Source organism: Hemitrygon akajei, unplaced genomic scaffold (genome assembly GCF_048418815.1).
Source record: "Hemitrygon akajei unplaced genomic scaffold, sHemAka1.3 Scf000115, whole genome shotgun sequence".
Classification (NCBI taxonomy): Eukaryota; Metazoa; Chordata; class Chondrichthyes; order Myliobatiformes; family Dasyatidae; genus Hemitrygon; species Hemitrygon akajei.
Genome location: NW_027332001.1, coordinates 377,526 through 405,519, shown reverse-complemented (window position 1 = coordinate 405,519; position 27,994 = coordinate 377,526). Strand labels below are relative to the sequence as shown.

Sequence of the window (27,994 nt, the reverse complement as noted above, 5' to 3'; positions counted from 1 at the left end):
AGAGAATGCAACAAGAGAGGACTATTTGTTACACAGTAATTGTGATTGTCGGCATCCCTGGTAAGTACATTTCGGTTACTTGTCGGAAGGCAGCGACCTCACGCCGCTCTCAGCTACTGCTGATGTTGCTTTAACCCCTGTTTATTAAAATGTCCACACTGTAGTCTTCTTTACGAGGTGACCTTTTGTTTCTCACTCACCTTCCATGTCAGAATCGTTGCGCAGTCGGCCCGCTTTCAAACAGAGTAGTTCATAAATGACCCGATTCCTTGAAACAATCAGCAGAGCTAGAGCTGCTCTCTGATCACCTGATATGTCAGCAGTTCCTTTCAGATCCTCAAAAGTCCCTAAACTGCCGTCTCGTTCCCCTCAGTCTCCTGCCCTGTTGATATTTTAACCTGGTTCATGCGGACTTGTCACTGGAACTGCCTGCAGTCTTCTCATTTGTGACGTGAGACTTCGAACTGTACTGAAACAACACAAACAATCCACGTCCATCAAAACCTCCTATCATTAGCAGAATTCATTTCTTATAAATCCTTCACGTGAGCAATTGATTAAGTTTTTAAGTTACAGCAAATGGCATCGGTATCAACTTGTGAAATTCTGTTCCCCTTTCTTGTTTGGGTTCACGGTTTGTGGGCATCGCCGTCAATTCTGATATTATAACCGACTCTAAAAATTCCCAGATCAGAGGATTAATTTGGCAATCCACATGATTCGTAAATCTACATCACATAAAGTCCAGGAAAGGCGATTATTCCCCATCCCGAAAGGACGTCTGTGAACAATTGAGGTTTTGCATTAATTTGGTGAGGTCGTGTGCTTCTCACTGAGGCCGGCGTTTGTTTAAGGAAGGGCGAAATGACTCGTCTGATGATCGAAATTCAAATATGTGGTCGGATTCTGTTTCGCATCCTGCGATAAATGATGCGCCGCTCCAGCTGTGGCTCAGAGACTCTCGTCTCTTCACAAACTCGCACTCACGAGCCTCCAACCGTCGAGCGCCCAATTGCAAAGTTACCAATTTTAATTCAAAAACTTTCCTCCCTCTTTCTGAAAAGCAAGCTCTGCTCCTCCCCTTCCATTTCTCCTGCCTCTGTTGAAATAAGTCAAACTGTATTCTCCGATCTTTGACAATTCCCAGTTTCTCCCCATTGACAGGTTCTTATCTGTGTTCCCTGCTGTCAGCATTGTTCCCTCCGAGGTGCGCGGTGCGCAGCCGGGCTGCAGCTGAAATGCTCCCGCGAACACCGTGCACTTGGAGATTTATTTTAGATAACGATAATATAATATTGAAGTTATGCCAATATATTTTGAAATCTTTGTTTATATAATCACGGAATGCCTTGAAATTAATTGTGTTAATAAATATAATCTACATAATTTCTAATCTATAACCGCATCAGAACCTTTACTTTGCAGCGTTTTGGAGCTTCACTTTATCAGTATTTCAAGCTAAAGCACTGTTACAAATGGCAACAATAAACACCGATCTGAATTCGGTAGCGCACGCGTAGAGTCAGAGTCACAGACAGGCACAGCACAGAACAGACCATTCGGGCTATCTAGTCCACGCCAAAATAATTTAAACTGCAGTGGGACCATAGCCCACCATATCCCCTGTCCCTATCCAAACATCGCTTAAAGAGTTTTTCCTCACGTTCCTTTAAACGTTCTATCTTTCACCCTCATGACGTCTGGTTGTAGTCCCACCTAGCCTCAGTGGAAAGAAAAAGCCTGCGTACACTTACCCTACCTATGCCCCTCATAACTGTGTATAGATCGATCAAATCTCCTCTCACTGCTCTGCGTTCTGAGGAATAAAGTCCAAACCCATTTGATCTTTTTTTTTCGAGGTCCTCCAGTACCACTAATATCTTTGTAAATTTTCTCTGTACTCTTTCAACGTTGCTGGCATCTTTCCTGTAGGTAGCTGACTAATACTGCGCACAATATTGTAAATTCGGCCTCTTATACATTTCATCGTAACATCCCATCTCTTATACTCAGTACATTGATTCATGGAAGCCAATGTGCCTGCAGCTATTTTTACGGCCATCTCTACCTGTGACAACACTGTCAACGAATCATTTACCTGTATCTCCAGATCACTTTGTTCTACCACACTCCTCACTGCCCTACCGTTCACTGTGTGAGACCGATCCTGATTGGTCCTACCGAAGTGCAACATCTCGCTCTTTTCCTCATTAACTTCCATCTGCTGTTTACCAGCACATTTTAAACTGATCCAGATCCCTCCGCAAGTAATGATAGCCTTCCTCGCTGTCAATTACACTCCAATCCTGGTACCGTTCGCAACTTTGCTGATCCAGTTAACCACATTATCATCCAGATTATTGATATACATGACAAACAGCAACGGACCCAACACCGATCCCTGTGGTTCCCCACTAGTCACAGTCCTCCAGCCGGAAAGCAACCAGCCTCTGAATTCTCCCTCAAAGCCAAGATTCAATATCTAAGATAATAGATACCTTAGATAGTAAGATACCTTACTATCTTATAAGGTAGTATAAGATACTATCTCATCTCAATGCCGAGACACTGACCCTTCTTGACCGAACTCCCATGCGGGATCTTGCCAAATGCATTTCTAAAGCCCATGTAGACAATACGCACTGCCTTGCCCTCATGAACTTTTCTGCCAGCTTCCTCAAGAAAAATAAGTAGATAAAATTATATAGACATGGTCTACCACGCAGGAGGCCACACTGACTATTCCTGTTCTGTCCATCTTTATCCAAATACTTATATATCTGGTCACTCAGAAAAGGTTTCAAAAACTTTCACACATCTGATATCAGACTCACCGGGCGATAGTACACTTACTTACAGCATGTCTTAAACAGCTGACCACCACTGGCAATCCTCCAATCCTCTGGTGCCTCTCCTGCGCTAAGGAATAACATTTTGTTTTTTCTATTGAGCCTCTCAGTTGTTCTGCCAGTCTGATGGCGTTTAGTGTTGTGAACTGTGGTTTGTTTAAAAAAAAGAACATAGAAAGCGGCACTCAAGGTCCTGGTTCAGAATCTGACCCTGCAATCCCTTAATAACTGGGCCTTTCGGATAGAGACACAGGTGAGCGTAGCTCGGGTTGATGAGGAATCTGTCCCGGCGCTTCCTCCAAAGAATCTCCGGCGGCTGCATTGCTGGTGCTGCCCTTATATAACTCTTCGTCCACACAGTAATAACACTACATTTCTCCTTGAAAATGCCACACGTGGAGTTTTAGAGGCTCTGCTATAGGAAAGGCAGACGTACGCTGAAAGGAGTGCAAACAGTATTTACAAAGATGCCGCAGGGGCTCTAAGGCCTGAGTCACAGGGAGAGGTTCAGCCGAGTCGCATTTCATTGCTTAAGGCAGATGATTGGTGGATGACTTTATAGATGCGCATACAACCATGATGATGAACGGATACAGTCAATGGTACAGTCAGTTTTCTCCATGGGGTTGGGGAATCATGAACTAAACAGGTAGGTATACTTCCAGACGGCAGCGATGTAGTTGGATCCCGAGGGTTATTTTTTTAAACAAAAGTTGGTCTGTGCATTGAACATTCTTGCAGAGGAAGTTGGTGATACAGGGTCGTTGACAATATTTAAGATACTTGGACAGTTGATGAATGTGGAAGATTTAGAGGGATATGATACAAACGCGGACAAACAGGACCAGCTCAGATGGCCATTAGATCCGCATGGTGATGGGACCGGGTTCTGTACTCTATCATTCCTGGACTTAACCATGAACGTGAAGAGATTAACGTGAACATGTGTTACTGTAAAGAGCTTTATGCTGCAGTCATGTGTTCAAACAAACCGCATAAACACGGGTACATTTGTATTTCCTCTGTAACAGTGCATTGGAGATGAATGATGGATGTTATTTCAAGCGAACAAAAGATGTTTATATTTTTTGCATAAAATGCGCATTTTTATTCTTTTTTTGGTCTTTTGTATGTCTCTGCAGTTAACCTTCTGGCGATCATCATTCTCAGCCGAGGAAACTGCGGTCTCTCCAAATGCATCACGCGGTACCTGATGGCGATGGCTGCGGCGGATCTAATGGTGGTGATTATCGAGGTCCTGTTCTACCAGATTGTTCAAGAATACGGACTTTACAGAATCCTGCGTAGTGCTCCGTTCTGCCTTGTCCACTATACACTGTGTCACGTGGTCGTTGACTGTTCCGTGTGGTTTACTGTCGCTTTCACTTTCGATCGCTTTGTGGCAATTTGCATGACTAAATTTAAAACAAAATACTGCATCACCAAAACTGCGAATTTGGTGATTATCGTGGTATCTATTGGGATCTGTTTAAAAAACATCCCATTTTATTTCCTCTACATGGAAAAAACAACGTTGTACGTGACGGGTAACTGGATCTGTTCCGATAGACCCGCACTTCCTTTCATCAAAGGGTTTGAGGGGTTTTATTGGGTGGACCGTCTGCTGAATCCGCTACTTCCTTTCTTCCTCATTTTGACCCTCAATGCTCTGACCGTCAGACAGATACTGGCGACTAGCAGAGTCCGCAGGGGGCTGAAGGGACGGGGAAATTGCGGGAAACAGCGAGATCCGGAGATGGAGAGTCGGAGACAATCCATCATTCTGCTCTTCAGCCTGTCGGCGAGTTTCCTTCTCTGTTGGGCGACAACCACTCTGGTCTTCATTCTCATGCGATGCCTCTACACCGACCTGGAAACGTCTATCCGGCTTTTCCAGGCACAGTTTTGGGGTTCTGTGATTCAGAATTTCAGCAGATGCACGAATACATTTATCTACGGAGTGACCCAGACAAAATTCAGAGAGCAGTTGAAAGTTTTTCTGTTCTCCCCGACAATTTTATTTTTGAAATGTTTCAGAAGTCTGCACCGCTCATTTGGAGGTGGCAAATAACTTTACAATTTCGAAAATAAATCCATGCCTGCTCTGTAAGCATATTAATGAACTCTTAAAAAGTTGCTGTTTCCAGCTGTTCTGCCTTTCCGTTATTTCAGAAAAAAATATCTGTTATAGATTAGAGTGGTTATTTCCCTTCTCTAAAATGTAGTTTACCTTGCACATTATATCACCCTCATATCCGGGATTGAATACACACAGATCCATTGTCGGTGTCTGTTATCTAAAACTTCGGAGTGATCTGGCCTAGTCTGCCGATCCCGACTTCAATTCTCTTTCTTGCTTTTTCGGAGTTTTCCCTTAAATTTCCTGTTTGCCGACTATACCAGCATATTGCTGGGAGATTTAGTACTTTGTCTCTATGCGGTTGAAGCTTTATAGTTTCAGCAATCGACAAAGCCCACAGCACGGAGGAGATCTGATTTCGCTTCGGCCCAACTTGTCTGCAATTTGACAACACATCGGAACACGTTTCTTATTGGCATGCGTTACTCCAACTATTCCTGAAGGGGGCAGTCACGGGTCATTTATTGTGATGAAGCTGCCTGGTTTTCATCTTAGATACTATCTTCAGTCGGACTAATGTGTGCCCGGCAATTTTGCTTCAGAAAGGTCAATCACAGTATTAATTTTTATTATTTTTGTTGTTTTCATATCTTGACAGTCAAACGATAAATTTGCAACATAATTGCTGAGAGCGTTTGCTATCAGTAATACGGGTGATTTGGAGAGAGGAGTTAGATTATCCTTGGAAGACGGGAGTTTGTGATGAAATCTGCCAGGATGATATAGAAGTTTTGAAGGGCAGTCAAACACTAAGAATGTTGGTTTTCAGTTATATGAAAGATTTGCAGAAGGTACTTAAATTATCCTTAGATGAGAGAAGGTGTGGGGAGTCTGCCAGGATGATTGAGAACTTGTAAGGCAGAGTCAGAGTAGGTTTAAGGACTCTGGATGGTCGGTACGGGAAGAATACAGTGAATGTGTCTCGAAGAATCCAACCGAGAATCAAAACACATTCCACACAGAGGATGGAGATGCGGGGAAGGGGCTCAATTTGCATTCACTGGGACAATTGCGATATATTAGAACAAGGTTGTTTTAAAAAAAATCGCTTCTTAGTATTCCGGGAGAACCCTTCAGTGAAGCAGAAGATGCGTAAGCTAATGCATCGGGGCAGTTACTGACTTCCAAAAGCTGTTGGATAATCGGGTTGCCATGGAGATTTGATATCGTGCAATAACGGGGAGCGCGACTCTGCAGAATCAAGCCCTGAAATGTTGCTGCTTCTCCGGACCGGTGAAGGATTCACACTGGACTTCCTCAGATGTCAGTAGCATTTCCAAATTTTTATAATCACTAATGGAGAGCAGGAAAACTTTGGGAGAACATAACCGTGATATAGAGGGAGGTTAATGGGAAATATAGCAGGTGAAATAAAATACTGAAGACCGTGACACCCGATAATAAAACACGCCTCTTGCGCGACACTCTCACACTGACTACGCGTGTCTCCAGGTAGCTACAGATACTGACCTTCGGAATCTCTCAGCCCCCACAGACACCACAACTCCTCCTCTAACCTCCTCCAATCACCCAGCGCCTTCCGGACGAGCTGTACCCACATCCCTCCACCAGAGACCGTTCCCCCTCACCTCGCCTGCTCATTAAACACACCTCCCAATAAACACACGTCTCCCCCAATAACCTGTCCGAATGAGCCCGGTCCTCCTACACAGAAACCCCCCGAGTCCATTCCATCAGCACAGGTCCTTCGCATTGATATTACCGACACCCACCCCACACGTTTTACACACATCCAAAGACCACACACCACCTCACTGAACCCTCCCTCTGAATCTTCTTCTTCGCCACCGACACCCGGCAATGTCTCTGATCCTCCCCATCAGCTTGTGCCAGTGGGTGTTCCACTCTCAGACTAATGGGCAGGCTGAGAGGCCGGACCCGGACCTGGAGCGAGCCCTTCTCTGCCTTCTGTCTGGGAATCTGCCCTCTTGGAGTGACCATTTAATCCGGGCCGAGTCCGCCCACAATACCCGTCAGCATTCACCGCTGGGTCTGAACCCATTCGAATGTCAAATTGAGATTCTGCCCGCTCAGTCTCCTGATCAGGAATTAGATGTCGGTATCCCCTCCGTCGACTAATTTGTTCAAAGGTGTCTCAAGGACAAAGACTCGGAAAGGAAGTTCAGCCGGGCTGCAGGCCAAGGCCAACAGACACAGGCGGCTTGGCCCCTCTTTCAATATTGACAAGCGGGTCTCTGTTCAAGTAAAGATCGCCCACTCAAACTGGAATGGCGGAAACTAGCCCCTCGCTTTATCCGTCTCTCTAAAGTCATGAGGGAAACTGCCCCGACAACATACACATCACATCTTCCCCGTTCTCTAAAAATTCATCCCGCCTTACATGTATCGGTATTTAAACTTGTACGTTGTCCCTACTTGGCCACGAATCGGAAGCCACACATGCCTCTCCCTCCGCCCCTCACCACTGGGGATCATTTCACTAGTATGGGAGGGATGTGGTCCGGAGGAACCATGGATATTTTGGATCCTGTCCTTTATTCAGAATTCCAAAGGACATTCCGGACACTACTGGGCCGTCAGATGCCATCCATGGTGGGACGGGATTTGTCGCACCCTCGGGTCGGCGGTAGAGTATTCTCACATCTCTGTTTTTCCCTTTGCTGTTTTTGTAATCCTCTGCTTAGTTGCTGCCTGAATGGCAGAGTTCCTCCACCATTTTGTGTGTGTGCGTCTCTGTATTTCCATCAACTGCAGAATCTTTTGTGTTTTATATCTGCCTTTGTAAGAGGATTGAACGTTGGCATTAGATACACTTTGATATTGAGTATATTGTGTATGGGAGCCGCTTTCTGCGTTAAAGCAGCTGCTGAGTTTTCCATATACACAAAAAAAAACTGAGGTTTGGACATGGAACTGGCGCTTGCAGAAACTTTTAATGGCACCGTGATTACCCGTAATGCTCAGCATTAAAAATTTCGCCTGCGCTGAAGCATCGATCATATGCGCAGGCGTGAAGGTTGTGACGGTGGAGAATTTTACGCATGCGCGCAGTTCACAAAAGGCCTGGGAGCACGGCTGCTGGATCGGACGCAGGTAAGCGTTTATCTGCGGACGACTATCCTAAACACCGACTGAGGGGCAACTGCTGTGAGCATCCCACACCGTACCCCGCAATCCCGGGACAGCCCTGCCCACCTCCCTTTCTCTCAGCCCTACGATCCGTACGCGGGCCCCTGGGAGCTTCCGACTGATGAGGGAATGGGAATCGATGGATCTCTCAGACAGAGCTGAACTCCAGCTATCTAAATGCAAGGATTAGGAACTCGGAGAAAGGGAACAAAATCTTTTACATCACCAGTTGAGAAAATCACCTTTGTTTCACTTTCACAAACTCTGCAGATGCTAGAAATCCAAGCAACACACACAAAATGCTGGAGGAATTCAGCATTAGTACTCTTTTCCATTGATGCTGCCTGGCCTGCTGAGTTCCTCCAGCATTTTGTGTGTGTTACTTGTTCTACCTCCTTTTGTTCTGGACCTTTCTACCCGTGACGACATGTTTTGACCCATTCTCTCCGGGAAGATAATGACATCAAAAACCTTGGTCCTGGGCAACAAGTAGCTTTCACATAACAAACGTACCAGAGCCTGTTGGTCCTTTCGCTGTGGTACCGTTTCCTGGATGGTAGCAGCAGGAACAGTTTGTGGTTGAGGTGAAATGGGTCCCCAATATCCTTTGGGCATATTTACACACCTGTCTCTGTAAGTTGATTGAATAGTGGGAAGTTCACATCTGCAGATGTGCTGGGCTGTCGGCACCACTCTCTACAGGTTCTTTAATTAAAGGTAGTACAGTTCCCATACCAGGCAGTGATGCAGCCAGTCAGGGTGCTCTCAATTGTGTTCCTGTAGAAAGTTCTTGGTATTTGGGGCCCCATCCCAAACTTCTTCAGCCGTCTGAGGTGAAAGAGGTGCTGTTGTGCTTTTTTCACAACACAGTTGGTACGTACACATGAGGAAATCTGCAGATGCTGGAAATTCAAGCAACACACACAAAATGCCGGTGGAACACAGCAGGCCAGGTAGCATCTATAGGAAGAAGCACTGTCGACGTTTCTGGCCGAGACCCTTCGTCAGGGCACCATTTGATGTCCTCGGTGGTGTTTATGCCAAGGAACTTAAAGCTCCTCACCTTCTTAACCACAGATTGATTAATAGATAGATAGATACTTTATTCATCCCCATGGGGAAATTCAACCTTTTTTCCAATGTCCCATACACTTGTTGTAGCAAAAACTAATTACATACAATACTTAACTCAGTAAAAATATGATATGCATATAAATCACTATCTCAAAAAGCGTTAATAATAGCTTTTAAAAAAAAGTTCTTAAGTCCTGGCGGTTGAATTGTAAAGCCTAATGGCATTGGGGAGTATTGACCTCTTCATCCTGTCTGAGGAGCATTGCATCGATAGTAACCTGTCGCTGAAGCTGCTTCTCTGTCTCTGGATGGTGCTATGTAGAGGATGTTCAGAGTTTTCCATAATTGACCGTAGCCTACTCAGCACCCTTCGCTCAGCTACCGATGTTAAACTCTCCAGTACTTTGCCCACGACAGAGCCCGCCTTCCTTACCAGCTTATTAAGACGTGAGCCGTCCCCCTTCTTAATGCTTCCTCCCCAACACGCCACCACAAAGAAGAGGGCGCTCTCCACAACTGACCTATAGAACATCTTCAGCATCTCACTACAGACATTGAATGACGCCAACCTTCTAAGGAAGTACAGTCGACTCTGTGCCTTCCTGCACAAGGCATCTGTGTTGGCAGTCCAGTCTAGCTTCTCGTCTAACTGTACTCCCAGATACTTGTAGGTCTTAACCTGCTCCACACATTCTCCGTTAATGATCACTGGCTCCATATGAGGCCTAGATCTCCTAAAGTCCACCACCATCTCCTTGGTCTTGGTGATATTGAGACGCAGGTAGTTTGAGTTGCACCATATCACAAAGTCCTGTATCAGTTTCCTATACTCCTCCTCCTGTCCATTCCTGACACACCCCACTATGGCCCTGTCATCAGCGAACTTCTGCACATGGCAGGACTCCGAGTTATATTGGAAGTCTGATGTGTACAGCGTGAACAGGACCGGAGAGAGTACGGTTCCCTGCGGCGCTCCTGTGCTGCTGACCACCGTGTCACTAGGGGTTAGCCTGTCTCCATTCCTCCTGTAGTCCACAATCAGCTCCTTTATGTCTGTGACAATGAGGGAGAGGTTGTTTTCTTGACACCAGTCAGATGTTCAGATCATAGATAGATTCAGCAGTTAGATGGTTGAGCATGGTGCGATGAATGTGTTGAGCTGTGTATATCACAATGCAAGAAGCATCGGAGGAAAGCCAGATGAGCTCAGGACAGGGAATTATGACATTGGAGCCATTATTGGGACTTGTTTACACCCAACAGTCTGAGGGATTTAGAGGAACAAAGTTTTAGGTAGATTGTAGACCATGTCAATAAACTAGGTTGATTCAGTAAATGATTTTAACTTTACATATATTGGCTGGGACTCCCATACTGTAAAAGGACTAGATGGGGTAAAGTTTGTCAAAAGTGCCCTTAATCAGTACGTAAAATTCCCAACGTAGAACTGTGCAATAAGCTGTTAGGAAATGATCCAAGGCTCGTGACAGACTTTAGTGATCATAATGCCATGAGTTTCAAAATAAAGATGGAAAAAGAGAGGTCTGGACCACAGGTTCAGATTCTAAATTGAAGAAAGGTTAATTTTGATGGTATGAGAAAGGATCTAACAAGTGTGGTTTGGGACAGGCTGTTCCCTGGCAATAGAGTACTTGTAAGTGGGAGGCCTTCAGAAGTGAAATTTTGAGGGTGTAGAGTTTGTATGTGCCTGCCAAAATAAAAGTTGAGTGATAATTGGTGCAGGGAACCTTGGTTTTCAAGAGATATCGAGGCCCCAGATATTTTGTTCCTCTAAATCCCTCAGACTGTTAGGTGCTACCAAGACCCATTAATGACTACAATATCAGGATTCCACGCACTGAGCTCATCTCAGTTTTTTTAGTTGTCTGCCGTTGGTTGCTAAAAGTTTTTGCTCTATTATGTGCCCTCTATGTTGGCTTTATGTTGGCTTTGGCTTCTCATTTTAGCCACGGTTGTGTCCTCCTGTCTTTTTAATATTTCCACTTCTGTGGAATCATTCAGCTCCCGAATTGCTCCCAGAAACTCCAGCCATTGTTGCTGCATTGTCACTCCTACCTTTCCCTTCCAAACAAGTTTGGCCAGCTTCTCTGTCATAGAAACATGGAGAGGTTCAGTATGGAAATGGGCTATTTGGCCCATTTAGTCAATGCTGAAAAAAACATTTAAGCTGTCTAATGCAACTACCTGCACTGGGACAATCGCCCTGCATACCCCTACCATCCAGGCTCCCATCCAAACTTCTTTTAAATGGTAAAACCGAGCTCATATTCACCACTTGTGCTGGCATCTCATTCCACACTCTCACAACCATTTCAGTGAAGAGCTTTTCCACATGTTCCCATTAAATTTTCACCTTCCCCACTTACCCATGACCTCTGGTTGTCATCCCACCGAACCTCAGTGGAAAAAGCTGCTTGCATTTAACCTATCTATACTCTCATAATTTTCTATACTTCTAACAAATCTCCAATCCAATGTATAATTTCCTTCTTTATGTTTAGAGCCTTTTTTAGGTGTATAAGATGATGAGAGGCATTGATCTTGTGGATAGCCAGAGGTTTTTTCTCAGGGTTGAAATGGCTAACACAAGGGGGCATAGTTTTAAGGTGCTTGGAAATAGATACTGAGGGATGTCAGGGGTAATATTTTTGCACAAAGTGGTGCGTGCGTGGAATGCACTGTCAGCAGCGGTGGTCCAGGCAGATACAATGGGGTCTTTTAACAGCCTCTTAGATAGGTACATGGAGCTTAGAAAAACAGAGGGCTGTGTGCTAGGGAAATTCTAGGCAGTTACTAGAGTAGGTTACATGGTTGGCACAACATTTTAGGCTGAATGGCCTGGAATATGCTGTAGATTTCTATCTTCTATTTTGAACAGTGAAGTAACTACTCTTCTTTAATCTGTACAGGTCCACGATTTTAATGCCACTTTTCCACACTCCCATAGACTCTATGTCCATCTCCTGAGTAAACAGAGATGGAAAAATATTTAAGAATTAAGATTCCCCCATCTGCTTTGGTTCCACACGTGGGTTGCCATTCCGGTCTTCCAGAGGACCAACTTTGTGCGTTGCAATCCCTTTGCTCTTAATCTATCACTAGAATCTCAGAGAATTATCCTTCATCTTTTCTGTGAGGGCAACCTTATTCCTTCTTTTAGCCATACTGGTTTATTTCTTATGTGTTCTCTTGCATTTCTTATACTCCATAAGATTCTGCCTGCCTCTCCCTTTGCCATAAAGCAGACTGTCCCAATCCACAGTTGCCAGAACCTAGTATATTAATTCCAGGTGTTGATCCATACCCTGAACAAATCCTCCTTTCCTACAATGCTCGTTGTATTGAAATATACAGGGCTCAGCATATTCACTGCATCATGCTCAAATTTTTCATTCCTGACTTTGAGGACTGAACAACAACTATCTCCACAAACACTCCACTCTCTGTTCAGTTATTCAGGCTGCCATTCCCCCTGCAACTTTCTTTTAACCCCCCCCCCCCTTACCCCCACCTCCCAGCATGCAGCTCTATCACCCCTTTGGCTTTCCTCTCCCAGATCAATAAAAAGGAGGTGCGTACCAGGTACAGGCAGATAGGAACAAATGGGGTCCTTATGAAATACAGGAAATTCAAGTGAACACTTATGAAAGAAATAAAAGAAGGCATGAGGTTGCCCCTGCAGACAAGGTGAAGGAGAATCCTTAGGGATTCTGCAGATATGTTAAGAGCAAAAAAGATTACAAGGGAAAAAATTAGTCCTCTGCAAGATCAGAATGGTAATCCATATGAGGAAACAAAATAGATGGGGAGGTCAAGGCAGTGGATGTTGTCTACATGGACGTTAGCAAGGCATTTGACAAAGTCTCATATGGGAGGTTGGTCAAGTAGGTTCAGTCACTCAGCATTCAAGATGAGATAGTAAATTGGATGATCAAACCTTGGCAACTCAAGTAATCTCATTTGAAATGTTGTCCTACACCCATTGATGTATTTTGTAAATCTTTTTACAGGTTAAAAATGAGATGGAATTTGTCTCCAGGGATCTCAAACACGGCATGCCAGTTTTGCTGTCTCTGTCTAGAAGTCTAAAAAGTGGAGCAAGGGATTCAATCGACCATCCTTCCTGCACAGACTGTGGGGAGGGAATCACTCGGGCATTTGACCAACTGGCATGCCCGTCATTTTACACAGGAAAAAGGCCATTCACCTGCTCAGTCAGTGGGAATGGATTCAATTGGTCATCTCATCGGAAGTTAAGTTCACACTGGGCAAGGCCATTCACCTGCTCTGTGTGTGAGAAATGATTCAGTCAGTCTTCCCACCTGTGGACACTCCAGTCAGTTCACACCGGGCAGAGGCTATCATCTGCTGAATTTCTGGGAAAGAATGCACTCAGTCATCTGACCTAATCGCACAGCAGTGAGTTCACACTGGGGAAAAGCCGTTCACTTGCTCAATCTGTGGGAAAGGATTCACTCGGTCATCCAATCTGCAGAGTCATCAGCGAATTCACACTTGAGAGAGGCCATTCAGCTGCTCAGTCTGCAGGAAGTTATTCACTCATTCATCTCACCCACAGAGTCACCAGCGAGTTCACACTGGGGAGAAGCCGTTCACATGCTCAGTCTGTGGGAAGGGACTCACACAGTCATCCACACTACAGAGTCATCAGTGAGTTCACACTGGAGAGAGGTCTTCACCTGCTCAGAGTGTGGGAAGGGATTCCCTCGGTCATCCCAATTACTGGCACACCAGTCAGTTCACACGGGGGAAAAGCATTTCACCTGCTCAGAATGTGGGAAAGGATTCATTGAGTCATCCACCCTACAGATACACCAGCGAGTTCACGCTGGGGAGAAGCCATTCACCTGTTCAGAATGTGGGAAGGGATTCTCACTGGCATCCCACCTACAGAGACACTAATCAGTTCACACTGGGGAGAGGCCATTCCTCTGCTCAGAGTGTGGGAAGGGATTCACTAAATCATCGCATCTGAAGGTACATCAGCAAGTTCATGCCTGAAACAGGCCGTTCACCTGCGCAGACTGTGGGAAGACATTCACTCAGTCATCCCATCTACAGAGACATCAGCAAGTACACACTGCAGAGAGCCCATTCACCTGCTCAGAATGTGGGAAAGGATTCACTCCGTCACCCCAATTACTGGCACACCAGTCAGTTCACATTGGGGTGTGGCCGTTGTTATGATTCCCTAGGTTTTTTTTTTGCCGTGAACTGTCATTTTAAGAGAGAGAGATTAAGAAGGTGAATCAGTCTGCCTTGCAGCTTGTTTACATCGCTCGCAGCTTGTTTAGTTTTAACCGAGGACACAGACACTCAGAGATAGACGGAGACGAAGAAGGAAAAATGGAAAGATCAGAACAAGAGAACTGGTGGCCAAGGGTCACTGATCGCAACTTTCCTATTCCCACAAGGGTGGGTTAATTATCGATTCAGCGTACTCAAATGTGTGGTTGTCACCTCGTTTGATCGGTAGGAGTGGATCTGATTTGGGGTATCCTATGAAGACCACTGATGTATTAACCCTTGGCTGGGTGTGGTGTGGTAATTTGCTTGAAGACAATACCCCTTGTGACAAGTCACTTTCCGTGATAATTCATATGTGGATTTGGAATGATGACGGATAAAATTTACAGCAACTGTTGTCTTGTTTCACCAGCATGAAACCTGTGGAATTCGACATAATTGCCTTCTCTCAACATTTACGCTGGATTACAAATATCTCTCTCATCACCTATTCCATGGTTGAACTGAACTTTCATACTTTGCCATCTCAAGACTCCAAGTCTTGTTTCCCCCGAGCTCAATAATTTTGGAGTTATATTTGCACATATATATACACACAACAATGTTAACTTTTGTTTATCTTGCTTGTTACTATATTATAAGTAGATTCAAATACTCATAGTTTTAACTTCAAAAACAGACTCCAGGTGTAGTCTATTGCTGCTGGTTCATTTCTAAAGCATTAAGATTCATAACAAAATTGGGCCTGCGTCCCAGATATTAACAGTTTTGGGGGCATTGTCATTAATCATCGATTTCATTGAGGAAGTCCCTTTGATTTATTTGTGTGTGGAAAATCAGTAGCAATGGATGTTGATAGATGTCAGGAAGTGCCAACCTCTGAGGCATTAGAGGATGCCAAATGGACTGAGTTGTTGAGTCTTGCTAGAAGGTTAAAACTTGCTAAGTTGAAATCGACAATAAGGAGGGCACAGATGCAGAGGATAATAGCTGAACATTATGTATCTGAGGGTGTGTTTAAAGTGGAGGAGTTGGAGGTGTTTCCTGAAAGTAAACCTCATGGGCTTGTGCTCCAGTACAAGTGAGAAAAATTAAAGATGGGGCTGCGGAAGGCAGAGGCAGTTTGAGGCTAGGGAGGCAGAAAAAAAGGGAGGAAGCAGAAAGTCAGAGGCTGTTTGAGCTTGAAAAGATAGAGAGATTGCAGCAAAGGGGTCTGGCCTTAGACTCTAGTGATAAGTTTAAGGCCAGTCAGGAAGTTAAATTGTCCCTCCATTTGACGAAGCAGAGGTAGATATATACTTTCAGCATTTTGAGAAGGTTGCTCAAAGTTTAAAGTGGCCAAAGGAGGGTTGGCCTTTTCGCTTACAAAGTGTAATTAAGGGGAAGGCTCAGCAAGCCTATCCTGCTTTGACAGTTGATGAAGCAGCTGATTATGACCTTGTGAAACAGTCTGTGCTCAAAGCTTACGAGTTGGTCCCAGAATCATACAGGCAAAAGTTTGGAAATTTGAGGGAATCTGTGAAACAGACTTATATGGAACTTGCTTATGAGAAGTTTGTTGTGTTTTGACTGCCGGTGCACATATAAAAATATAAATGATGATTGTAACAGCCTGAAAGTGTTGCTTTTAATTGAAGAATTCAAAAGGTGCATTCCTGATGACATAAAGAGATATTTAGATGAAAAGGATGCTGCCACTTTGCAGGGTTCTGCTAGATTAGCAGATGAGTTGTTTTTACTCATAAGGTTAAGATTATCCTGAATAAGAGCTTCCAAAAGAGTAGCAGGGATCACCAGGGTAAACCAGACATTAAAGCTGGGACTTGTGACAAGAGTAAGGATGAAGGGAAGCAGTTGAAGGAGAATTATTTTGGTCTCATTTGTTACTATTGTAAGAAAGCTGGTTATATGATGGATATTTGTTCCATCCTGAAGAGGAAAAAGGAAAAGGAGACAGTCCCAAATGCCTGTGTTCAGTATGTTGAAGCACCTGTCAACCCACAGGGTTCTGAACATTCTGTTTCAGGCTCAGTTAAGGTCTGAGAGGTCTGACCGTGTTAAGAAGGGATTCGATCATTTTATGTCAGATGTGTTTGTATTAGTAAAGGAAGCGTCAACCCCGGTACCAGTGAAAACTCTTTAAGTTCCTGGGGCTTCTCAGTCACTTATATCAGACAGCGTTCTAAAGTTTGATGATGAGACTAACACTGGTGAGGTAAATCTTATTAAAGGCATTGGGGGCGACATGATTTCCGTGCCATTGCACAAGGTAACTTTACTGTCGGGGTTGGTTTCGGGATCTGTTGAGATCGGATTGTGCTCCAGTTTACCAGAGGAAGATGTTATTTTGCTGTTAGTGAATGACCAGGCAGATGGTAAAGTTGTTCCTGCTGTGCAGTTAACAAGTAACCCAACTACTGACGACCAACTGATGGATTTTAACATTTATCCTTCCTGCGCAGGAACTCGAAGTATGGCTAAAATGTCTGCCGATGCTGACGAGTTTATAGCAGAACAGAACCGAGACCCTGAGATTGAAGCTTTAAAAGAAACAGCTCTCTCAGATGATGAGATTAAGAAAGTGCCAGATAGGTATTATCTCAAGGATGGAGTGTTAATGCAGAAGTAGAAGCCACCTACTATACCAGTGAGTAAGGAATGGGCAATTGTTCACCAAGTTGTAGTTCCTAAAGTTTCTAGGACTGAAATTTTAACTTTGGCCCACGGTATGCCTTTTGGTGGCCATTTTGGAGTAAATAAAACTGTAAACAGGATTATGAAATAATTCTACTGGCCTAATCTGAGGAAAGATGTGACCTTTTGCAGAACCTGTCATATTGGTCAAGTTGTGGGTAAACCTAATCAGGTCACCCCAGTGGCCCCACTGCAGTCTATATATAACTGCATTTGTTGAATCATTTTCAAAATTTATAGTGGATTGTGTTGGCCCATTGCCAAAGACTAAAGCTGTCCATCAGTATCTGCTAACTATTATGTGTACTGCATCCAGATTCCCAGAGGCAATACCTCTCAGAAATATTAAAGCTAAAACTGTGGCGAAGGCTCTTACCAAGTTTTTTTTACTTTATCTGGTTTGCCTAAAGAAATCCAGTCTGATCAAGGAAGCAATGTTACATCTGGATTATTCCAGCAGGTAGTTTATGAACTGGGAGCTAAACAAATTACATCGTCTGCGTACTATCCAGAATTGCAATGGGTTCTAGAAAGATTTCATTCTACCCTCAAAACAATGATTAAGACATAATGTGTTCCACACTGTCTCTCTCTCTCACTCCATGACTTATAAAGGCTTGAAAAATACATCATCGGACGCACGCACGCACATGCCAAAAAAAGACATACTGTGTTGAAAATGGAAAAGACTGAGATGAAGGAATATATTTGCTTTTGTTCGCAGTAAGAGAGTTGGTACAGGAATCACTGGGCTTTAGTCCATTTGAATTTGTATTTGGTCATAGAGTGAGGGGAGCTTTGACCTTGTTAAAGGAACAGTGAATTGATGGGGATGTGCATGTTAACTTGTTAGACTAAGTTTTGAAGTTCAACAATGAACTACTCCAGGCCTGTAGTCTAGCGAGACAAAACTTAAAGATTTCTCAAAACAAACTGAAGTGTTGGTTTGATAAGTGGGATTGCGAAAGAAAATACCAGGTGGTGGATAAGGTGCTTACCTTATCTCCAATGTTGACAAATCCACTTCAGGCAAAACTCAATCGACCGGAAGAAATAGTCTCTCAAATTAATAATGCGAATTATGTTATCAAAACACCCGACCGATGTAAACTAACACAGGTGGTACAGATAAATATAATAAAGCCTTATTTTGACAAGCAGGCACCATCTGTGTGTGTTGTTGTCAAAACATATGAATCTGGCAACCCTGAGAATGAAACAATTGACTTGTCCGAGACTTTTCACAAGCCAAACATTGTCCCAGTTAGGCTAATGAACTCGGTTGCTCCAGAAAACTTTGATAACAGGTTGGCTCACCTGCAGCCAAAACAGCAACAACAGCCGAAGGAATTAATTCTGCAGTTTAAAGATTTATTTCCCGATGTTCCCAAGCAAACCACGGTCGTAATACATGATGTAGATATTGGTTAAACCGATTAAACAACACCCATATCGCATGAACGTAGAAAAGTGTAAATTGGCTGAGCAAGAATTTGAAAATATGCTGAAAAATTGTATTATTAGTCCTTCAGCATCAGATTGGAGTCACCCCCCGTTATTGTGCCCAGACCTGATGGTAGTATTAGATTTTGCACTGGTTATAGGAAGGCAAATGCAGTAACAAAAACAGATGCCTATCCTATCCCTAGGATGGATGATTGCATCAATAACGTTGGAAAAGCTGAATTTCTTACAAAGTTTGATCTGTTTACAGGGTATTGGTGTGTTCCATTGACGGACAGAGGTAGCATAAATTCTGCATTTATGATACCATCTGGGTTGTATGAATATAATGTCTTGCTGTTTGGGAATGAAAACTGGTCCAGGAACATTCTGGAGAATGAATGATTCTGTAATTCGAGGGTTGGAACACACAGATGCCTATATTGATGACTTAGTCACGGGGAGTGACACTTGGGACGAGCATATCTCTGCAGTAGAAAAACTGTTTGACAGGTTTTCCCAGGCCAGCCTTACAGTTAACTTAGCTAAGAGTGAATTTGGCCATGCCACTGTGACCTGTCTTGGCTATGTTGTAGGTCAATGCAAGTTGGCTCCTTTTCGGGAAAAATTCCAGGCAATTTCTTGAATTCCTATTCTGACTGTTAAGAAGGCTCTTAGAAGGTTTCTGGGAATGGATGGATATTACCGTAAGTACTGTAAGAACTTTGCTGCTATCGCTCTTCCTCTGACTAATCTCCTGAAGAAGGGTGAAAAGTTTGTTTGGACCGAGCCTTGTCAGGAGGCATTTGAAAGATTTTAAGTTATTATGTGAGATTAGGCCAATCAATGGAGTGCTGTCAGCAAATTTAATTAGCAGATTGGAGCTGTGGGTGGCAACACAAATCATGTGTGCACAGAAAGTAAAGGAGAGGGCCAAATAGACAACTCTGTGGGTTATGTGTCCTGAGGGTCAGAGAGACAGAGGAGGTGGAGCCCACTCTTACCACCTGCCGGCGATCTGACAGGAAGTCCAGGATCCAGCTACACAAGACAGAATGAAGGCCGAGGTCTCTGAGCTCCTTGTCGATACTTCATGCCTTTGTATGGCTACTGCTCTGCCCATGACTGCAAGGAACATGCAGAGAACTTTGGAGAGCAGAGAACATCAGAGAAACAAGCCGCCACTCCATGGACTCTTCCTACACTTCCCCTCCCTCGGAAAAGCAGGCCATGTACACAAAGAACCTCATAACCTGGATATTCTTGCTGCAAACCCGCTCCCACATTGGCGGAGAGATACAAAAGCCTTAAAGTGCGTAACACCAGGCTGAAGGACGGGTTTCTGTCTGCAGTTATAAGCCAAATGAATGATAAAATGGACTCAAACTCACAATGTATATCGACATGACCCTGCACTATATGTCTATCTGCACTGCACTTTCCCTGCAGCCTAATGCTTTGTTACAGTTATTGTTTTCTTGTATATCAGCTCAATGTACTGTTGTAATGTATCGATCTCTGTGGATGGTATGCCAGGCAAGATTCTCACTGTAGCTCAGTACGTGATAAGAATAAACAAATTCCCCATTTTAATTGTGTGGAAATATTAGACAGACTGAGCTTCTGCTCTGGAACCACAGAAGGAAACTGAACTGTTGTCATTTCTGTGGAAAGCAAATATATGGAAAATGCTTCAATCTCTCATTACGATCTGCAGTAACTGGGATCAGGTGACCGGTGGTGGGTCTCCCATATCAGTATCAGAATCAGGTTTAATAGCACCGGCATATGCCATGAAATACGTCGTCTCTGCGGGAGCAGTAGAACCTAATTCTTAACAAAAGATTTTAACAATTGTGATTTAAAATAAGTGTATATATATAGTACAAAAATAGAAAAAATAAAAATGTAATAAACTATTTTAATTGTGTAAATGTAATAAAGTATTTTAATTGTGTGGATCTATTTGACTGACTGGGTTGTTGCTTTGGAAATTCTGAAGTGAAGCTGAATTAAACTTTACACATTTATGAGAAGCTCAGATAAATACAGAAGGCTAAATTCTCACATAAGTGGGCCAGCCACCCAAAAACATCGGCTGCACTTCAGCACGTCGAAACAGTGAATGAAACATGCAGAAAATATTGCACGAAAAAAAAACATCGTCCACCCACAACGAGAGGACGTGACTGATCCGGATCTCACTGCCTTGTCTGAAGGGGCAAAAGGTGAAGCTACACGTACACGTAGAGCAGTGACCCACAGATACTGCAGATCTGCAGAAAAACGTGAACAGGAAACGGGATCAGGTGACGGGTGGAAGGACTCCAACCTGAACCGGTGACTCTGCTCCTCTCCCCACACACACTGCCCGACCCATCCGCCGCATTCCCCAATTTATTCCATATTTATACCAGATACATGTCTACTTTTCCACACCATATCTGCACCGATCACTTTTCCTCCACCCCCAGGTCATAGAGTCACGGGCTCGATTCCCATCCCAGTCCGAAACATAATTCAAGCCCAAACAGGAAGTGTTCACGTTTCATTTAAATCGGTTCTGTGTTTATAAACACTAATTTGTATTCAAATTCCTCCGGCTTCAGTGGACAGGAACACTGAAACATCAAGTGAGAAACAGCAGGAGGTGGCCATTCTGCCCATCTAACAATCAACAAGATGGCGGCTGCTCTCCCATCTCAGCCACGTTTCTGTCCGATCCTCATTTCCTCGATCCTTTCGGTCTCAACACATCTGCCGGACTCTTTTCTACCTGAGAACGATCACTGAGTCTTCACCGCTCTCTGTGGAGGGGATTTACAGATATTCACCACCCTCGGAATGGAGACATCCAATCATCTCAGTCCCGGACCATCCACCCACTTTTTCAGAAACTGGGATCCCTGGATCAAACGGTAATGATGTGCATTTCAATGTGTTCTCCTCTCAGTCCTCGATTCTCTAAATGACATTTAGAGTTATCACATTTGATCTTTCTTCAAGTTATGACCCCACCACTCCAGGGATCAGTCAGGTGAATCTTCATTACACTCTCTATAACAAATACTCTCTAACCTCTTTGTTCATCCTCTATGGAATTAATTTCCATCTTCTGCAGCCCCGTGTTGCCCCAACCACTCACCTCCCACCCCTGTCACTATTTTCGCCTTCCACCTACCCCCTCACCTGGATCCACCTCTCAATCCCCAGCTCTTGCCCCATCCCCACCCCTCACCCTTTTTCTCTGACTATTTCCCGTCCACTCTCAGTCCAGAGGGAGGGTCTCGCCCCGAAATGTTGACCGTCTATTTCCCTCCACAGATGCTGCCCGACCCACTGCGTTCCTCCGGCAATTTGTTCTTTGGTCTGTATAACCCGTGTTAGTATGGGGAGCGGGAATTTACACCATATTGCAGGGATAGGGTTTGTGTTAATGGACTTTTCGGTGAGACAACAACATTAATCACGGGTTTCCTCACTGAATCCAGTGTTGTGAGATGTAAAGTCCCCTGCTATGTGTCCGGCTGTGCCGTGTTGATGGTGGAGTGGGCAGCGTGGTGTTTGGCTCGATTCGGGTCACAACAACAAAATTGCCAGCGGGGTCCACACACAGTGTATTAGTCAACAGAAAACCTCTTGTCACTGCAGGCTTTGTCTCCTGGTAAACTCAACACCCTGGCAGTGTGACCCATAGATGCCCCTTCCTCTCAGAGTCAGGGAATCATTCTGTCAGCTGATCGACGAGAGGATATTATATTTATTGGTCATTAAAGTTCACCCAGATTCGTTTGGACGGATTTGATGTGGAGTTCGGGGTGTCACAGTGAAAGGACCGGACGGCCGAACTCTCCCCGTTGTCCAATCGTCCTTCCCGGTGAGGCGACACTTCACCTGTCAAGCTTCTGCAGTCGCCCATTGTGTCCGCTGCTCCCGATGCGGCCGCCTCGACGCTGGTGACACGGGCTCCTCCTCAGTTTTGCCGGGTAGGAATGTTTTTTAACGGGAGTCGATATTTTTCTTCCCTTTTGTGCGGGAGGGGTGGGTTTTGGGGGTTGATGATCGGGAGGCCGTCATTTTTGATGCGGGGGGTGGGGAGGGAGTTTCATTTTTTTTCTCTCTGAACGACTTTCCTGTTTTCTTTGTTTCGTGGTTCTCTGGAGAAGAAAAAAAAACAGCGTTGTTTATGGATACCTGCTTTGATAATAAATTAACCTTTGAACTATCCGATCCGAGCAGGACTTACTTAGTTTGTCACTCAGACAGGAACAGTCTGTGAATGCTCCCACCCAGTTCACCGATTCCCCTCACACCACAGATATATCTGTCCAGATACTCCCCACACAAGACAGGCTGGAGCCAAAAATATTTACTACATGACAGACCCTAAAGACAAATTACAAAATAGTCATAATGGCTTACACACAGAGAACAGACTGACGCTGTCCTATCTCTACACATGAGTGCACAAGGAGATAAGCATCCTGAAACCCTAGCTAGCGACCCTGAAGAAGAAATATGGCTCAGCACGGCTTAGCACATTATTAGATCATCAGAAGTTTCTTTCAGAGAAACAGGCTGCTATTTTTAATGTAGTGTTAACCCTTTTGCATACTTTATCATTCCCTCCTTTAGATCATTCATGATTAACAAAGTAGTAACTTTTTACGGAGAAAGAAACCAAGTAGAGTATTAATTTCTCAATGGGTAAAAACGGCATATATCAGTAATTATAACAATGATATGTACAACCATTTGGACATAATGCAATATCATGCCCCACATATTACCGACAGGTCTTCGAAGATCACCATTTCGACCCTTCGGTGAACCCGTGTAAATCCTGCCCTACTCTGCTGATGCTGTCAGTCTCCTTGGCAGTGTGGTTGGAGAGGGATGTAACGTTAGTAACCTCATCAGGGATATAGGTGCAGCATTCTGTGTCAATAATAGCACAGGTTCCCCCTTACTCAGATGGGATGAAATCTAAAGCCGTACGATTCTGTACGACTGTTTGCCAGATTGCAATCATTTCAGTGGATATTTCTGTTACTTGGGCCTGTGTTTCTGTCAGGGCCCCTGCAGTATTGTGGCCAGCTCCTCAAGTGCTTGTAGCTAAATTGATTATCTCTCGTGAATTCCTGGCTACTCCATAGGAGAGAAAAGCGATCATCCAAAATCGCTCAGTCTCTGTTATTCCTCTCGGCTGCTGGGCACCTGCGGTTCTCGCCAGGATGCATGTTTCCCAGTACAGGAAATTCAGTTTGGTGGGGGCCTGCGATACCATCCCTCAAAACACCGACAGCCACAGTCATCTCTGACTGGACCACAGTTCCTCACTCTCTTCCCCAGGTGTTACTTGAGGAAGCCCAGGCTGAGAGCTCCTCACTCTGGTTGAGCAGGATTACAGACATTGGAATCATAGTTTTACCCAGCAGGTCCCTAGTTCTACCTGTTTGGCAAGGTGTGACAGAGAGACAGAAAGGTGTTAACATGGAGGCCCCCAGAAAGACATAAACACAAACACCTCTGTTACATTTCCGTAACGGTTTAAATGAACCAGCAGCAATAGACCACACCTGGAGTGTGCTTTTGATGTTAAAACCACAGTCTTTATTCGCATCTACTTATAATATTACAAATTAAGCAAAATAATCAAAAGCTAAAAGTGTTATGAGGACACATATGTGTAAATATAACTCCCAAACCACTGAGCTCAGGGAATACCAAGCTTAAAGTCTTGAGATGGGAAAGTATGAAATTCAGTTCATCCACGGAATCAATGACGAGAGAGAGATATTTGTAATCCAAGGTGAATGTCAAGAGAAGGCAATTACGTTGAATTCCACAAATTCCACAGTGGTAAAACAGGATAACAGTCGCTGTAGGTCTTATCCGTCGTTGTTCTAAATCCACATACGAATTATCTCCAAAAGTAGCTTATCACAGGAGTACTATCTTCAGAAGGAACTACCACCCAGGCAACGGTTAACACACAGGTTTATTCCGCAGGGTACTCCCAATCCAGACCCAACACACAAAGTATTACTGACAGTGATTTCCACAGAATATCCCTTCTCACAAGTGTTTACCACATAACACACCCGAATCCAGCTAAGGGTTAACAAAAGTGGTAGCCACGGGATACTCCAACAAAATCCCCAGATGGATTATACGAATCATCACCAACAGTGATTGGTCACAGGGGTACCTCTTCAAGTGAATTACCACACCCAGTCAAGGGTTAGCACAAGTGGTCCTCACAGGATACTCCCAAACCAACAGATCCACTCCAATGGATCAAACAAAGCGACAATCACACATTCGGTATACGCTGGATCAATAATCAACTCACCCTGTGGGCATAGGAGAGTCCAAACAGTGGCCTTTGGCCTCTAGGAACCTTTGTTTCGAACTTTCCATCTTCTTTCTTTCTCTCTGGCTGACTGTGTTTGTGACTGTCCTTGCTTAAATAAAACAAACTGTGATCTATGTAAACACAAGCTGCAAGCAAATGTAAACACGCTGCATCGTCAAATAGTTCCGACCCTCTCTCTCTCTCTCAGTAAGAATCAAACAGGGGCCGGGAAAGCCAGGCTTGTATACACAGGAATTTAGAAGGAGAATTTAGAATTTAGTATTTTCTCCGTGTGTCGCTTTTTTAGTTATCTTCTGTTGCTCTTTAAAAGTTTCCAAATCCTCTGGCTTCCCACTCATCTTTGCTATGTTACACATCTTCTCTTTTATTTTTATACTGTCCTTGACTTCCCTTGTCATCCACGGTCGCCCCCTACTCCCCTTAGCTGGCTTTTACCACAGAGATTGGGTGCGACTACAACCAGAGGCCATGGGGTAAGGGTGAAAGGTGAAATGTTAAGGTGAACATGGGAGGAAACTTCTTTACACAGACAGTCATCCGGGTGTGGAATGAGCAGCCAGCACAAGTGGTGCATGCGAGCATGTTTTCAATATTTAAGAGGTTCGTGTAGGTACCTGGACGGTATGGGTGTGGGAGTGGGCAGTTTAATTAGTTCAGCACAAACCAGATGGCCCAAATGGCCTGTTTCTATATTGTAATTTTCCACAAGAACCTGAAGTAATACTAATATTTAATCTGTCTTTTTAACAGCTGTGCAGACCAACCATTCACCTCGGCAGGGATTTTTTATATTGCGTTAAAATTGTGGAACTTTAAGTTAATAATACGTGACAGAAAATCCCAGAGCACGTCAAGAAAGACAATTTGCATGAGAGTGTTTCAGTTACTGTGGGGCCAGGTACCCATGCAGCTCAGCAGGAACTGGGAATAATAGCAATGGAGAGAGTCAAACTGAGCCAGGGTACAAATTGGTGATGGCAGAAATGCCCCATTGTTATAGAAACAGGAAGAGAATCGGAGAATTGATGGTCATTCCAGATACCAGCACTCTGCCCAGTCACGAGATGATTTTTCTGTCCAACTTGTGTTGAACCACATTGTAACAGTGAGGAACAGCCAGATCAAAACTTGGCGACTCAAGCAATCTCATCTGAAATGCTGTCCTACAGCCATTGATGGACTTTGTAAATCATTTCACAGGTTAAAACGAGAAGGAATTTGTCTCCAGGAATATCAAACACACCACGCCAGTTTTGCTGTCCCTGTCCAGATATTTAAGAAGTGGAGCAAAGCATTCAATCGACTATCCTTCCTACTCAGACTGTGGGGAGGGATTTATTCGATCATCTGACCAACTGGCAACCCGTCAGTTTACAAAGAAGAAAGGCCGTTCACCTGGTCAGACAGTGGGAATAGATACACTCGGTCATCTCAACTGAAGGTACATCAGCAAGTTCACACTGTGCAAGGCCATTCACCTGTTCTGCGTGTGAGAAAGGATTCAATTGGTCTTCCCACCTGCGGACACACCGGTCAGTTCACACCGGGCAGAGGTTCACTGGTGATCTGCTGAATTTGTGGGAAAGGATTCACTCAATCATCCGACGTAATGGCACACCAGCGAGTTCACACTGGGGAGAAGCCCTTCGTTTGTTCAGAATGTGGGAAGCGATTCACTCGATCTTCCACCCTACAGATACATCAGCGAGTTCACACTGGGGAGAAGCCATTCACTTGCTCAATCTGTGGGAAGGGATTCATTCAGTCATCCCACCTACAGAGTCATCAGCGAGTTCACACCGGGGAGAAGCCATTCACCTGCTTAATCTGTGGGAAGGGATTCAGTCAGTCATCCAACCTACAGAGTCATCAGCGAATACACACTGGGGAGAAGCCATTCACCTGCTCAGTCTGTGGGAAGGAATTCAGTCATTCATTCAGCCTACAGAGACATCAGCGAGTTCACACTGGGGAGAAGCCATTCACCTGCTCAGTCTGTGGGAAGGAATTCAGTCATCCATTCAACCTACAGAGACATCAGCGAGTTCACACTGGGGAGAAGCCATTCACCTGCTCAGTCTGTGGGAAGGGATTCACTCGGTCATCCAACCTCCAGAGTCACCAGCGAGTTCACACTGGGGAGAGGCCGTTCACCTGCTCAGAATGAGGGAAGCGATTCACTCGGTCATCCCAACTACTGACACATCAGTCAGTTCACAACGGGGCGTGGCCGTTGTTATGAATCCCTAGATTTCGTTTGCTGTGGACTGTCATTTTAAGAGAGAAAAATTAAAAAGTTAAATCAGTCTGACTTGCAGCTTCTTTACATCGCGTGCAGGTTGTTTAGTTTTAACCGAGGACACAGACACTCAGTCAGACGGAGACAAAGGAGGAAAAATGGAAAATTCAAAACAAGGGAACTAGTGGCCAAGGGTCACTGATTTCAACTTTGCTGTGCCCATTAGGGTGGGTTAATTATCGATTCAGCGTACTCAAATGTGTGGTTGTCACCTCGTTTGATCCGTAGGAGTGGATCTGATTTGGGGTATCCTGTGAAGACCACTCATGTGTTAACCCTTTCTGGGTGTGATGGGGTAATTCACTTGAAGACGATACCCCTTGTGACAAGTCACTTTCCGTGGTAATTCGTATGTGGATTTGGAATGATGACGGATAAAATCTACAGTAACTGTTGTCTCGTTTTACCACCATGAAACCTGTGCAATTCGACATAATTGCCTTCTCTCAACATTTACGCTGGATTACAAATATCTCTCTCATCACCTATTCCATGGTTGAACTGAACATTCATACTTTGCCATCTCAAGACGCCAAGCCTTGTTTCAACAGAAATCAATAGTCTGGGAGTTATATTTGCACACATATATACACATAACACATTTGTTTATCTTGTTTAAGTTACTATATTATAAGTAGATTCTAATAAAGATGGTTTTAACATTAAAAACAGACTCCAAGTGTAGCCTATTGCTGGTGTTCGTTTCTAAAGCGTTA

At 44.3% G+C, this 27,994-nt stretch overlaps 1 pseudogene; it reads left to right on the top strand.

Moving 5' to 3' along the window:
• Positions 1-5: 5 nt before the first annotated feature.
• LOC140723481 (uncharacterized) lies at positions 6-27,221 on the top strand (annotated as a pseudogene).
• Positions 27,222-27,994: the final 773 nt, after the last annotated feature.